Source organism: Pongo pygmaeus, chromosome 3, assembly GCF_028885625.2.
Source record: "Pongo pygmaeus isolate AG05252 chromosome 3, NHGRI_mPonPyg2-v2.0_pri, whole genome shotgun sequence".
In the NCBI taxonomy this organism is placed as follows: Eukaryota; Metazoa; Chordata; class Mammalia; order Primates; family Hominidae; genus Pongo; species Pongo pygmaeus.
Window position 1 is genome coordinate 111774913 of NC_072376.2, and position 13950 is coordinate 111788862.

At 40.6% G+C, this 13950-nt stretch overlaps 1 long non-coding RNA gene across 2 annotated transcripts in view; it reads left to right on the plus strand.

Moving 5' to 3' along the window:
* LOC129035188 (uncharacterized) overlaps positions 1-13950 on the plus strand; it is a 145820-nt gene that overhangs the window by 106376 nt on the left and 25494 nt on the right. For both annotated transcript variants that reach the window (XR_008502133.2, XR_008502134.2), the window contains exon 3: positions 6189-6319. This is a non-coding gene — a long non-coding RNA (uncharacterized LOC129035188). The remainder of the gene's footprint in view (positions 1-6188; positions 6320-13950) is intronic.

The following is a 13950-nucleotide window of genomic DNA, read 5'->3' on the forward strand; positions in this document are numbered from 1 at the left end:
CTGACAGCGGGGTGTTAATGTCTCCCATTATTATTGTGTGGGAGTCTAAGTGTCTTTGTAGGTCTCTAAAGGCTTGCTTTATGAATCTGGATGCTCCTGTATTGGGTGCATATATATTTAGGATAGTTACCTCTTCTTGTTGAATTGATCCCTTTACCATTATATAATGGCCTTCTTTGTCTCTTTTGATCTTTGTTGGTTTAAAGTTTGTTTTATCAGAGACTAGGATTGCAACCCCTGCTTTTTTTTTTTTGTTTGTTTTCCATTTGCCTGGTAGATCTTCCTCCATCCCTTTATTTTGAGCCTATGTGTGTTTCTGCACATGAGATGGGTGTCCTGAATACAGCACACAGATGAGTCTTGACTCTTTATCCAATTTGCCAGTCTATGTCTTTTAATTGGAGCATTTAGCCCAGTTACATTTAAGATTAATATGGTTATGTATGAATTTGATCCCGTTATTATGATGTTAGCTGGTATTTTGCTCATTATTTGATGCAGTTTCTTCCTAGCATCAGTAGTCTTTACAATTTGGCATGTTTTTTAAATTTTTTTATTATACTTTAAGTTCTAGGGTACATGTGCACAACGTGCAGGTTCGTTACATATGTATACATGTGCCATGTTGGTGTGCTGCACCCATTAACTCGTCATTTACATTACGTATATCTCCTAATGCTATTCCTCTCCCTTCCCCCCACCCCATAACAGGCATGGGTGTGTGATGTTCCCCTTCCTGTGTCCAAGTGTTTTCATTGTTCAATTCCCACAATTTGGCATGTTTTTGCATTGGCTAGTACCAGTTTTTCCTTTCCATGTTTAGTGCTTCCTTTGGGAGCTCTTGTGAGGCAGGCCTGGCAGTGAGAAAATCTCTCAGCATTTGTTTGTCTGTAAAGGATTTTATTTCTCCTTCACTTATGAAGCCTATTTTGGCTGGATATGAAATTCTGGGTTGAAAATTCTTTTCTTTAAGAATGTTGAATATTGGCCTCCACTCTCTTCTAGCTTGTAGAGTTTCTGCTGAGAGATCAGCTGTTAGTCTGATGGGCTTTCCTTTGTGAGTAGTCTGACTTTTCTCTCTGGCTGCCCTTAACATTTTTTCCTTCATTTCAACTTTGGTGAATCTGACAATTATGTGTCTTGGAGTTGCTCTTCTAGAGGAGTATCTTTCTGGCATTCTCTGTATTTCCTGAATGTGAATATTGGCCTGCCTTGCTAGGTTGGGGAAGTTCTCCTGGATAATATCCTGCAGAGTGTTTTCCAACTTGGTTCCATTGTCCCTGTCACTTTCAGGTACCCCAATCAGATGTAGATTTGGTCTTTTCACATAGTCCCATATTTCTTGGAGGCTTTGTTCATTTCTTTTTACTCTTTTTTCTCTAAACTTCTCTTCTCACTTCATTTCATTCATTTGATCTTCCATCACTGATACCCTTTCTTCCACTTGATCAAATTGGCTACTGAAGCTTGTGCATGCGTCACTTAGTTCTCATGCCATGGGTTTCAGCTCCATCAGGTCATTTAAGGCCTTCTCTACAGTTTTTATTCTAGTTACCCATTTGTCTAATCTTTTTTCAAGGTTTTTAGCTTCTTTGTGTTGGGTTCGAACATCCTCCTTTAGCTTGGAGAAATTTGTGTTACAGATCATCTGAAACCTTCTTCTCTCATCAAAGTCTTTCTCCATCCAGCTTTGTTCCATTGCAGGTGAGGAGCTCTATTCCTTTGGAGGAGAAGAGGCACTCTGATTTTTAGAATTTTCAGCTTTTCTGCTCTGGTTTCTCCCCATCTTTGTGGTTTTATCTACTTTTGGTCTTTTGTCATGGTAACATACAGATGGGGTTTTGGTGTGGATGTCCTTTCTGTTTGTTAGTTTTCCTTCTAACAGTTAGGACCCTCAGATGCAGGTCTGTTGGACTTTGCTGGAGGTCCACTCCAGACCCTGTTTGCTTCGGTATCACCAGTGGAGGCTGCCGAACAGTGAATATTACAGAACAGGAAAGTTGCTGCTTGATCCTTCCTCTGGAAGCTTCATCTCAGAGGGGCACATGGCTGTATGAGGTGTCAGTCGGCCCCTACTGGGAGATGTCTCCCAGATAGGCTACTCAGGGGTCAGGGACCCACTTGAGGAGGCAGTCTGTCTGTTCTCAGATCTCAAACTCCATGCTGGGAGAACCACTACTCTCTTCAAAGCTATCAGACAGGGACTTTTCAGTCTGCAGAAGTTTCTGCTGACTTTTGTTCAGCTATGCCCAGCCCCCAGAGGTGGAGTCTACAGAGTCAGGCAGGCCTCCTTGAGCTGCGGTGGGCTCCACCCAGTTCAAGCTTCCTGGCCGCTTTGTTTACCTACTCAAGCCTCAGCAATGGCGGGCGCCCCTCCCCCAGCCTCACTGCTGCCTTGCAGTTGGATCTCAGACTGGTGTGCTAGCAATGAGCTAGGCTCCGTGGGCATGGGACCCTCCAAGCCAGGTGCAGGATATAATCTCCTGGTGTGCCGTTTGCTAAGATCGTTGGAAAAGCGCAGTATTAGGGTAGGAGTGTCCCGATTTTCCAGGTACCATCTGTCACAGCTTCCCTTGGCTAGGAAAGGGAATTCCCCAACCCCTTGCACTTCCCTGGTGAGGTGATACCCCACCCTGCTCCATGGGCTGCACCCACTGTCTGGCAAGCCCCAGTGAGATGAACCCAGTACCTCAGTTGGAAATGCAGAAATCACCCATTTTCTGCATCACTCATGCTGGGAGCTGTAGACTGGAGCTGTTCCTATTTGGCCATCTTGGAACCTCCTCCAGAAGTTTTTTAAAGTAATTAAAATCTCAATTACAGTACCTTTAAATTATTTCACAATTACATATATATGTTGGCAGCTAGAATCTTTCATTACAATTTTTTATAAGGTAAAAAAGTAATAAAATCATAAATCTCATCATAACTGACAATCTCGATTTCAGGTTTCTATAAATTGTTAAAGAATGTGATTGATATTCTTGAAGAAATTATTAAATAAATTTGATTGTCCTGACTCTATTCAAGACTTTCAAGAATAGTATGTAAAGAAATTACATAATGTTAGTTTGAAACAGTTATGGTTCAAAAGTTAACTTTAGTTCTTCAACTCTTTTCAGATCCAGGTTTCTGAGGTGAACAGCCAGTTTTGTACATTTCTGTGTCTTTATGCTCACATCAACCTATATACCAATAAATAAGAATTTGGTTTGTTTCATTTTGTCTTTCACAAAAATTGGGTCATATAATACACATTATTCTTTACCTTGTTTTTTATACTTTCTAATGTATCATATTAATTTCTCTAGGTTTTAAGATATAATTTGTTTTTGTTTTTGTTTTTGACATGAGGACTTGCTTTGTTGCCCAAGCTGGAGTGCAGTGGTGCCATCATGGCTCACTGCAACCTGTGCCTTCTGGGCACCAGCAATCCTCCCACTTCAGCCTCCCAAGTAGCTGGGACAACAGTTGGGTGCCACTATGCCTGGCTAATTTTTGTGTTTTTTTGTAGAGACAGGTTTTTGCCATGTTGCCTAGGTTGGTCTTGAACTCCCTAGCTCAAGGGATCCACATGCCTTGGCTTCCCAAAGTGTTGGGATAATGGGCATGAGCCACCATGCCCGGCCCCCTGTTTTTTTTTTTTAATAAGATCCACTTACCATTCGAAATAGGGAGTTATCATTCCTTATTCTGTCAATCAAACAGATAGTTTAAAATTTTTTGTTTCTTCTACAAGTAGGGCTGCAGTAAGTAGCCTTGTTTCTGTATCCTTTTACACAGATACTTATAATTATGGAGTTGATTCCCAAGTGTGATATTGCTTGGGACATGCATTTTGTAAATTTTAATAAATATCACAAATTTCTTGTCAGAAACCTAGGACAGTGCACATTTCTACCAACAGTGTAAGCTAATAGGTAAGCAGTAATATCTCATTTTGCTTTATTTTGTATTTTTTGACCACCACCAAGGCTCAATGCCATTTAATATGCTTTTTGGCCATTTTAATTTCTCCTCCTATGAATTTCCATCATTGTTCATTTTCTCTTTGAGTCGTCTATTTTTAAATAGAAAAGCATTAGGATTTGGCCAGGCATGGTGGCTCACACCTGTAATCCCAGCACTTTGGGAGGCTGAGGTGGGCAGATCATGAGGTCAGGAGATCGAGAGTATCCTGCCCAATGTGGTGAAACCCCATCTCTACTAAAAATACAAAAAAAATTAGCTGGGTGTGGTGGTGTGTGCCTGTAATCCCAGCTACTCAGGAGGCTGAGGCAGGAGAATCACTTGAACCTGGGAGGTGGAGGTTGCAGTAAGCCGAGATTATGCCATTGCACTCCAGCCTGGTGACAGAATGAGACTCCATCTCAAAACAAAGAAACAAACAAAAGCACTAGGATTTTAGAAAGATCATTTTTTTGGTCAATCATATATGTGAAAATATTTTTTTCTTATCTATATTTTTAGTTTATGCGTTTACACCAAAATTTGAATTTTTTCTCCAAGCTCAGAATTTCATTTTAAATACTTTTATGATATTATTGAAGTCAATCCCCTACTTTATTTATTTTATTTTATTTATTTTTTTGAGATGGAGTCTCGCTCTCTCACCCAGGCTGGAGTGCAGTGGAATGATCTCAGCTCACTGCCACCTCCGCCACCCAAGTTGGAACGATTCTCCTGCCTCAGCCTCCCTAGTAGCTGGGACCACCAGCATGTGCCACCATGCCCAGCTAATTTTTGTATTTTTAGTAGAGACGGAGTTTCAGCATGTTGGCCAGGCTGGTCTCTAACTCCCAATATCAGGTGATACACCTGCCTCAGCCTCCCAAAGTGCTGGGATTACAGGGGTGAGCCACTGTGTATTTGTTTTTATATATCATGAAAAGTCAAAGAATCAAAGCAATATATTCTCACAACCATGCACATTTTCTCCCTGTCCTCTTCAGCCCTGTGTCTGTCACTCCCATAATCCTGTTTCAGCAACTATGAAGGCACTTCTGTGGAATACTTGATTACAGACCTATATATATATATACACACACCTATATATATATACACATTCACTTAACTTTATAAACCACTTGCCCCATAGTAAAAATTTCTTTACCTAATATTTGTTAAAGTCTTGAATAGAGGCAGGACAATCAAACTTCTTTAATAACTCTTTAAAGAATGTCAATTACATTTTTTAATAATTTATAGGAATTTGACATTGAGAGCTTCCTCATGAATTCTATTGTCACGTTGTGTTCGTATTCCACCAAAATTCACATGTTGAACTCTAATTCCCAATGTGATGGTATCTGGAGGTGGGGCTTTTGGGAGGTGATTCCACCCTCATGAATGGGGTTAGTGCCCTTATAAGAAGAGACACAAGGTGATCATTCAGTCAGTCATGTGAGGATACAGAGGGAAGGCATCTGTCTACAGGCCAGGAAGTTGGCTTTCACCAGGCACCAGTTCTTTTGGCCCATTGGTGTCGTACTCTCCAGCCTCCATAATGGTGAGAAATAAATGTTTTTTGTTTAAGCCACCCAGTCTGCTATGTTAGTATAGCAGCCCAAACTTATTGAAACATGATGGTAGACAGAATTCTAAGCTGACTCCCAAGATTACAGCTCCCTGGTATACATGCCTTATATGATCCCTTATGCTTAAATGAGTATGAAACCTTTGAATATGATGGGAAAGCCACTCCATGGATTAGGTTGTGTTACAGAGCAAGTGCTGATGGAATAGTCGCATTTGTGATTATCTGACATTATATGAGACTCTGTTGTGTTAGACTTGAGGGGTTTGTGAGTCAAGATGTTGGCAGCATGAGAGGGTGTACTGAGGGAGCCATGCTGTGATTGTTCCCTGGTCGACAGTCAGCAAGAAACCAGAAGCCTCAGTCCCACAGCCGCTGGGAACTGAATTCTGGCAACAGCAATGTGAGCCAGAAAGAGGGCCCCAAGCTTCAGAAAGGAACACAGGCCAGCTAACACTGTTGACACTCCAGTTGGAGCAACTAGTTTAGCTGTTTCCAGAGTTTTGACCTGCAGAAACCGTGAGAGAATAAATGGTGTTCATTCAAGCCAATAATTGTGTGGTAGTTTGTTACTCAGAAATAGAAAACTAACATACGTGTGAAGAAATGTTTTATACAATTAACTCCCTTCATCTGTGTTTATTTTTTCAAGTACATTTCAAAAATTTGGAGTAAACTTTTATGTGTACTCAAGGGAGATGTTCAGAAAGGGTTATCTTCGAAGAGATGCTTCAGAAAGGAGAGAGAATTTGGGGAACCTTTTCCATGATTTGAAGAAGACAGGTGAGTAGAGATGGGAATGTCACTTGGGATAAGATTTTGACTTGTAGGAAGGCATGGAAGAAACTGAAAATGTGATGCTACATGCTAAAATTATTTAAAAATGAACAATTCAGTTTCAAATCGAAAAGATTATAGAATAGAAACAAGGTCTAGCATAATTTATGAAAGATTATGATGTATCATTTAAACATGGTATAATATAATTTAAAAAGTCCTATATACAGGATATTGCCTAAAATTATGTTTATTTCTCCTCCGGATATGAACATTAAGGAGTTTTTTTTATCTTTTATTTTTTTATTTTTTATTTTTTATTTTTTCCTTTTTATTATTATTATTATTGTTATTATTATTATTATTATTATTATACTTTAGGCTCTATGGTACATGTGCACAACATGCAGGTAGCTTACATATGTATACACGTGCCATGCTGGTGCGCTGCACCCACCAACTCGTCATCTAGCATAGGTATATCTCCCAATGCTATCCCTCTCCCCTCCCCCCACCCCACAACAGTCCCCGAAGTGTGATGTTCCCCTTCCTGTGACCATGTGTTCTCATTGTTCAATTCCCACCTATGAGTGAGAATATGCGGTGTTTGGTTTTTTGTTCTTGAGATAGTTTACTGAGAATGATGATTTCCAATTTCATCCATGTCCCTACAAAGGACATGAACTCATCATTTTTTATGGCTGCATAGTATTCCATGGTGTATATGTGCCACATATTCTTAATCCAGTCTATCATTGTTGGACATTTGGGTTGGTTCCAAGTCTTTGCTATTGTGAATAATGCTGCAATAAACATACGTGTGCATGTGTCTTTATAGCAGCATGATTTATAGTCCTTTGGGTATACACCCAGTAATGGGATGGCTGGGTCAAATGGAATTTCTAATTCTAGATCCCTGAGGAATTGCCACACTGACTTCCACAATGGTTGAACTAGTTTACAGTCCCACCAACAGTGTAAAAGTGTTCCCATTTCTCCACATCCTCTCCAGCACCTGTTGTTTCCTGACTTTTTAATGATTGCCATTCTAATTGGTGTGAGATGGTATCTCATTGTGGTTTTGATTTGCATTTCTCTGATGGCCAGTGATGGTGAGCATTTTTTCATGTGTTTTTTGGCTGCATAAATGTCTTCTTTTGAGAAGTGTCTGTTCATGTCCTTCGCCCACTTTTTGATAGGGTTGTTTGTTTTTTTCTTGTAAATTTGTTGGAGTTCATTGTAGATTCTAGATATTAGCCCTTTGTCAGATGAGTAGGTTGCAAAAATTTTCTCCCATTTTGTAGGTTGCCTGTTCACTCTGATGGTAGTTTCCTTTGCTGTGCAGAAGCTCTTTAGTTTAATTAGATCCCATTTGTCAATTTTGGCTTTTGTTGCCATTGCTTTTGGTGTTTTCGACATGAAGTCCTTGCCCATGCCTATGTCCTGAATGGTAATGCCTAGGTTTTCTTCCAGGATTTTTATGGTTTTAGGTCTAACATTTAAGTCTTTAATCCCTCTTGAATTGATTTTTGTATAAGGTGTAAGGAAGGGATCCAGTTTCAGCTTTCTACATATGGCTAGCCAGTTTTCCCAGCACCATTTATTAAATAGGGAATCCTTTCCCCATTTCTTGTTTTTGTCAGGTTTGTCAAAGATCAGATAGTTGTAGATATGTGGCATTATTTCTGACAGCTCTGTTCTGTTCCATTGATCTATATCTCTGTTTTGGTACCAGTACCATGCTGTTTTGGTTACTGTAGCCTTGTAGTATAGTTTGAAGTCAGGTAGTGTGATGCCTCCAGCTTTGTTCTTTTGGCTTAGGACTGACTTGGTGATGCGGGCTCTTTTTTGGTTCCATATGAACTTGAAAGTAGTTTTTTCCAATTCTGTGAAGAAAGTCATTGGTAACTTGATGGGGATGGCATTGAATCTGTAAATTACCTTGGGAAGGATGGCCATTTTCATGATATTGATTCTTCCTACCCATGAGCATGGAATGTTCTTCCATTTGTTTGTATCTTCTTTTATTTCCTTGAGCAGTGGTTTGTAGTTCTCCTTGAAGAGGTCCTTCACTTCCCTTGTAAGTTGGATTCCTAGGTATTTTATTCTCTTTGAAGCAATTGTGAATGGGAGTTCACTCATGATTTGGCTCTCTGTTTGTGTGTTATTGATGTATAAGAATGCTTGTGATTTTTGCACATTGACTTTATATCCTGAGACTTTGCTGAAGTTGCTTATCAGCTTAAGGAGATTTTGGGCTGAGAAAATGGGGTTTTCTAGATATACTATCATGTCATCTGCAAACAGGGACAATTTGACTTCCTCTTTTCCTACTTGAATACCCTTGATTTCCTTCTCCTGCCTAATTGCCCTGGCCAGAACTTCCAACACTATGTTGAATAGAAGTGGTGAGAGAGGGCATCCCTGTCTTGTGCCAGTTTTCAAAGGGAATGCTTCCAGTTTTTGCCCATTCAGTATGATATTGGCTGTGGGTTTGTCATAAATAGCTCTTATTATTTTGAGATACGTCCCATCAATACCTAATTTATTGAGAGTTTTTAGCATGAAGGGTTGTTGAATTTTGTCAAAGGCCTTTTCTGCATCTATTGAGATAATCATGTGGTTTTTGTCTTTGATTCTGTTTATATGCTGGATTACATTTATTGATTTGTGTATATTGAACCAGGCTTGCATCCCAGGGATGAAGCCCACTTGATCATGGTGGATAAGCTTTTTGATGTGCTGCTGGATTCTGTTTGCCAGTATTTTATTGAGGATTTTTGCATCAATGTTCATCAAGGATATTGGTCTAAAATTCTCTTTTTTTGTTTTGTCTCTGCCAGGCTTTGGTATCAGGATGATGCTGGCCTCATAAAATGAGTTAGGGAGGATTCCCTCTTTTTCTACTGATTGGAGTAGTTTCAGAAAGAATGGTACCAGTTCCTCCTTGTACCTCTGGTAGAATTTGGCTGTGAACCCATCTGGTCCTGGACTTTTTTTGGTTGGTAAGCTATTGATTATTGCCACAATTTCAGCTCCTGTTATTGGTCTATTCAGAGATTCAACTGCTTCCTGGTTTAGTCTTGGGAGGGTGTATGTGTTGAGGAATTTATCAATTTCTTCTAGGTTTTCTAGTTTATTTGTGTAGAGGTGTTTGTAGTATTCTCTGATGGTAGTTTGTATTTCTGTGGGATCGGTGGTGATATCCCCTTTATCATTTTTTATTGCATCTATTTGATTCTTCTCTCTTTTTTTCTTTATTAATATTGCTAGCGGTCTATCAATTTTGTTGATCCTTTCAAAAAACCAGCTCCTGGATTCATTTATTTTTTGAAGGGTTTTTTGCGTCTCTATTTCCTTCAGTTCTGCTCTGATTTTAGTTATTTCTTGCCTTCTGCTAGCTTTTGAATGTGTTTGCTCTTGCTTTTCTAGTTCTTTTAATTGTGATGTTAGGGTGTCAATTTTGGATCTTTCCTGCTTTCTCTTGTGGGCATTTGGTGCTATAAATTTCCCTCTACACACTGCTTTGAATGCATCCCAGAGATTCTGGTACATTGTGTCTTTGTTCTCGTTGGTTTCAAAGAACATCTTTATTTCTGCCTTCATTTCGTTATGTACCCAGTAGTCATTCAGGAGCAGGTTATTCAGTTTCCAGGTAGTTGAGTGGTTTTGAGCGAGTTTCTTAATCCTGAGTTCTAGTTTGACTGCACTGTGGTCTGAGAGATAGTTTGTTATAATTTCTGTTCTTTTACATTTGCTGAGGAGAGCTTTACTTCCAACTATGTGGTCAATTTTGGAATAGGTGTGGTGTGGTGCTGAAAAAAATGTATATTCTGTTGATTTGGGGTGGAGAGTTCTGTAGATGTCTATTAGGTCCGCTTGGTGCAGAGCTGAGTTCAATTCCTGGGTATCCTTGTTGACTTTCTGTCTCGTTGATCTGTCTAATGTTGACAGTGGGGTGTTAAAGTCTCCCATTATTAATGTGTGGGAGTCTAAGTCTCTTTGTAGGTCACTCAGGACTTGCTTTATGAATCTGGGTGCTCCTGTATTGGGTGCATATATATTTAGGATAGTTAGCTCTTCTTGTTGAATTAATCCCTTTACCATTATGTAATGGCCTTCTTTGTCTCTTTTGATCTTTGTTGGTTTAAAGTCTGTTTTATCAGAGACTAGGATTGCAACCCCCGCCCTTTTTTGTTTTCCATTTGCTTGGTAGATCTTCCTCCATCCTTTTATTTTGAGCCTATGTGTGTCTCTGCACATGAGATGGGTTTCCTGAATACAGCACACTGATGGGTCTTGAGTCTTTATCCAATTTGCCAGTCTGTGTCTTTTAATTGGAGCACTTAGTCCATTTACATTTAAAGTTAATATTGTTATGTGTGAATTTGAGCCTGTCATTATGATGTTAGCTGGTTATTTTGCTCGTTAGTTGATGCAGTCTCTTCCTAGTCTTGATGGTCTTTACATTTCGGTATGATTTTGCAGTGGCTGGTACCGGTTGTGCCTTTCCATGTTTAGCACTTCCTTCAGGAGCTCTTTTAGGGCAGGCCTGGTGGTGACAAAATCTCTCAGCATTTGCTTGTCTGTAAAGTATTTTATTTCTCCTTCACTTATGAAGCTTAGTTTGGCAGGATATGAAATTCTGGGTTGAAAATTATTTTCTTTAAGAATGTTGAATATTGGCCCCCACTCTCTTCTGGCTTGTAGGGTTTCTGCTGAGAGATCCGCTGTTAGTCTGATGGGCTTCCCTTTGATGGTAACCCGACCTTTCTCTCTGGCTGCCCTTAACATTTTTTCCTTCATTTCAACTTTGGTGAATCTGACAATTATGTGTCTTGGAGTTGCTCTTCTCGAGGAGTATCTTTGTGGCGTTCTCTGTATTTCCTGAATCTGAATGTTGGCCTGCCTTGCTAGATTGGGGAAGTTCTCCTGGATAATATCCTGCAGAGTGTTTTCCAACTTGTTTCCATTCTCCCCGTCACTTTCAGGTACACCAATCAGACGTAGATTTGGTCTTTTCACATAGTCCCACATTTCTTGGAGGCTTTGCTCGTTTCTTTTTATTCTTTTTTCTCTAAACTTCCCTTCTCGCTTCATTTCATTCATTTCATCTTCCAGGGCTGATACCCTTTCTTCCATTTGATCGCATCGGCTCCTGAGTCTTCTGCATTCTTCACGTAGTTCTCGAGCCTTGGTTTTCAGCTCCATCAGCTCCTTTAAGCACTTCTCTGTATTGGTTATTCTAGTTATACATTCTTCTAAATTTTTTTCAACGTTTTCAACTTCTTTGCCTTTGGTTTGAATATCCTCCCATAGCTCAGAGTAATTTGATCATCTGAAGCCTTCTTCTCTCAGTTCGTCGAAGTCATTCTCCGTCCAGCTTTGTTCCGTTGCTGGTGAGGAACTGCGTTCCTTTGGAGGAGGAGAGGTACTCTGCTGTTTAGAGTTTCCAGTTTTTCTGCTCTGTTTTTTTCCCATCTTTGTGGTTTTATCTACTTTTGCTCTTTGATGATGGGATGTACAGATGGGTTTTTGGTGTGGGTGTCCTTTCTGTTAGTTTTCCTTCTAACAGACAGGACCCTCAGCTGCAGGTCTGTTGGAGTACCTGGCCGGCCGTGTGAGGTGTCAGTCTGCCCCTGCTGGGGGGTGCCTCCCAGTTAGGCTGCTCGGGGGTCAGGGGTCAGGGACCCACTTGAGGGGGCAGTCAGCCCGTTCTCAGATCTCCAGCTGCGTACTGGGAGAACCACTGCTCTCCTCAAAGCTGTCAGACAGGGACATTTAAGTCTGCAGAGGTTACTGCTGTCTTTTTGTTTGTCTGTGCCCTGCCCCCAGAGGTGGAGCCTACAGAGGCAGGCAGGCCTCCTTGAGCTGTGGTGGGCTCCACCCAGTTCAAGCTTCCAGGCTGCTTTGTTTACCTAAGGGAGCCTGGGCAATGGTGGGCGCCCCTCCCCCAGCCTCGCTGCCGACTTGCTGTTTGATCTCAGACTGCTGTGCTAGCAATCAGTGAGACTCCGTGGACGTAGGACCCTCTGAGCCAGATGTGGGCTATATTCTCCTGGGGCACCGTTTCCTAAGCCCATCGGAAAAGCACAGTATTCGGGTGGGAGTGGCCCGATTTTCCAGGTGCCGTTTGTCATCCCTGGAAAGGGAACTCCCTGACCCCTTGCGCTTCCCGAGTGAGGCAATGCCTCGCCCCTGCTTCAGCTGGCGCACGGTGCACTCACCCACTGACCTGCGCCCACTCTCTGGCACTCCCTAGTGAGATGAACACGGTACCTCAGATGGAAATGCAGAAATCACTCATCTTCTGCGTCGCTCGCACTGGGAGCTGTAGACTGGAGCTGTTCCTATTCGGCCATCTTGGCTCCTCCCCCTCATTAAGGAGTTTTAAGTAGAAAATTTAACCAACAGTTATGGCAGTTATGAAAAGTTAACAAAGAGACTGTGAGAACTCCATTATTAATTGGCATCACATATCTTTGTTCCACAAAGGTGACTAAGCATTGGTCCTGCAACAATTGTATCTCCCATTTTTAGCTCCAGACTGTATAAACAACTACATTTGAAAATCCTAGAGGAACTTCAAACTCAAATCCATTTTCCTACTTAACCATTGCTATGGCTTGAATGTCTTTCTCCTTCAAAACTCATGTTGAAATTTGGTTGCCATTGTAATAGTATTAAGAGGTAGAACAACTTAAAAAAGAAGTAGGTCAGGAGGCTCTACCATTATGGGTGTGGTTAATTACATTGCAAAAAGATGAATTCAGCCACTTTTTGTTCTCTCTCTTACCTTCTACAATGTGATGATGTAGCAAGAAGCCTCTCAACACATGTTGGCACCTCCATATTGAAATTCCCAGTGTCCAGAACTGTGAGCTAATAAATTTCTTCATTGTAAATCACCCAGTCTCAGTCTCAGGCATTCTGTTACAGCAGCACAAAACGGAATAAGACAACCACCTTCACCACAAATACCTGATAATGTCTTGAGATCACAAGTTGGTGAAGGGACCAACCATCCACACCAAGTTGTCAGGCCAACATTTTGGAATTAGCCTCCTCCCTATCCCTTGTCTCTCTCTCTCTCTCTGTCTCTTTTTTTTTTCTGAGACAGAGTTTCGCTCTGTTGCCCAAGCTGGAGTGTGGTGGCACAATCTTGGCTATTTTACTTTATATCTAAGGTCTTTCATAATATGAAATAGAATGTAGATATTGCAACAAGTAGCAGTTTTGGAGACAACTGTAACTCCTTTACCAGGAATGACCTTTGCATGTCACATTTAGAGATAAAGCTCAAAATGCAAATCTTTCCCCTGAGAGTGGGAAAGCATTAACAAACAGGCACCACAGGTCTTTACATATTCAAAATATTAAACTAATTCTAGGATTGCATACTTGATTGAAGACATGGTAGTTAATACAAAAGTTCTAGATTGAAAACAATTTTGCAAAAATATACGTTTGTATATGTGTATATATGTATGTCTCTATGTATATCTACTAGGAAAATATATTGCTTAATGTGTTTGTGCCATTTCTTAGTTACCAATTTTACATTGTGTTCACAGCTTTTGCTACCCCATCTCTACACTTAAAGCCACCATATTACTTTTAATCACTTTATACTCATT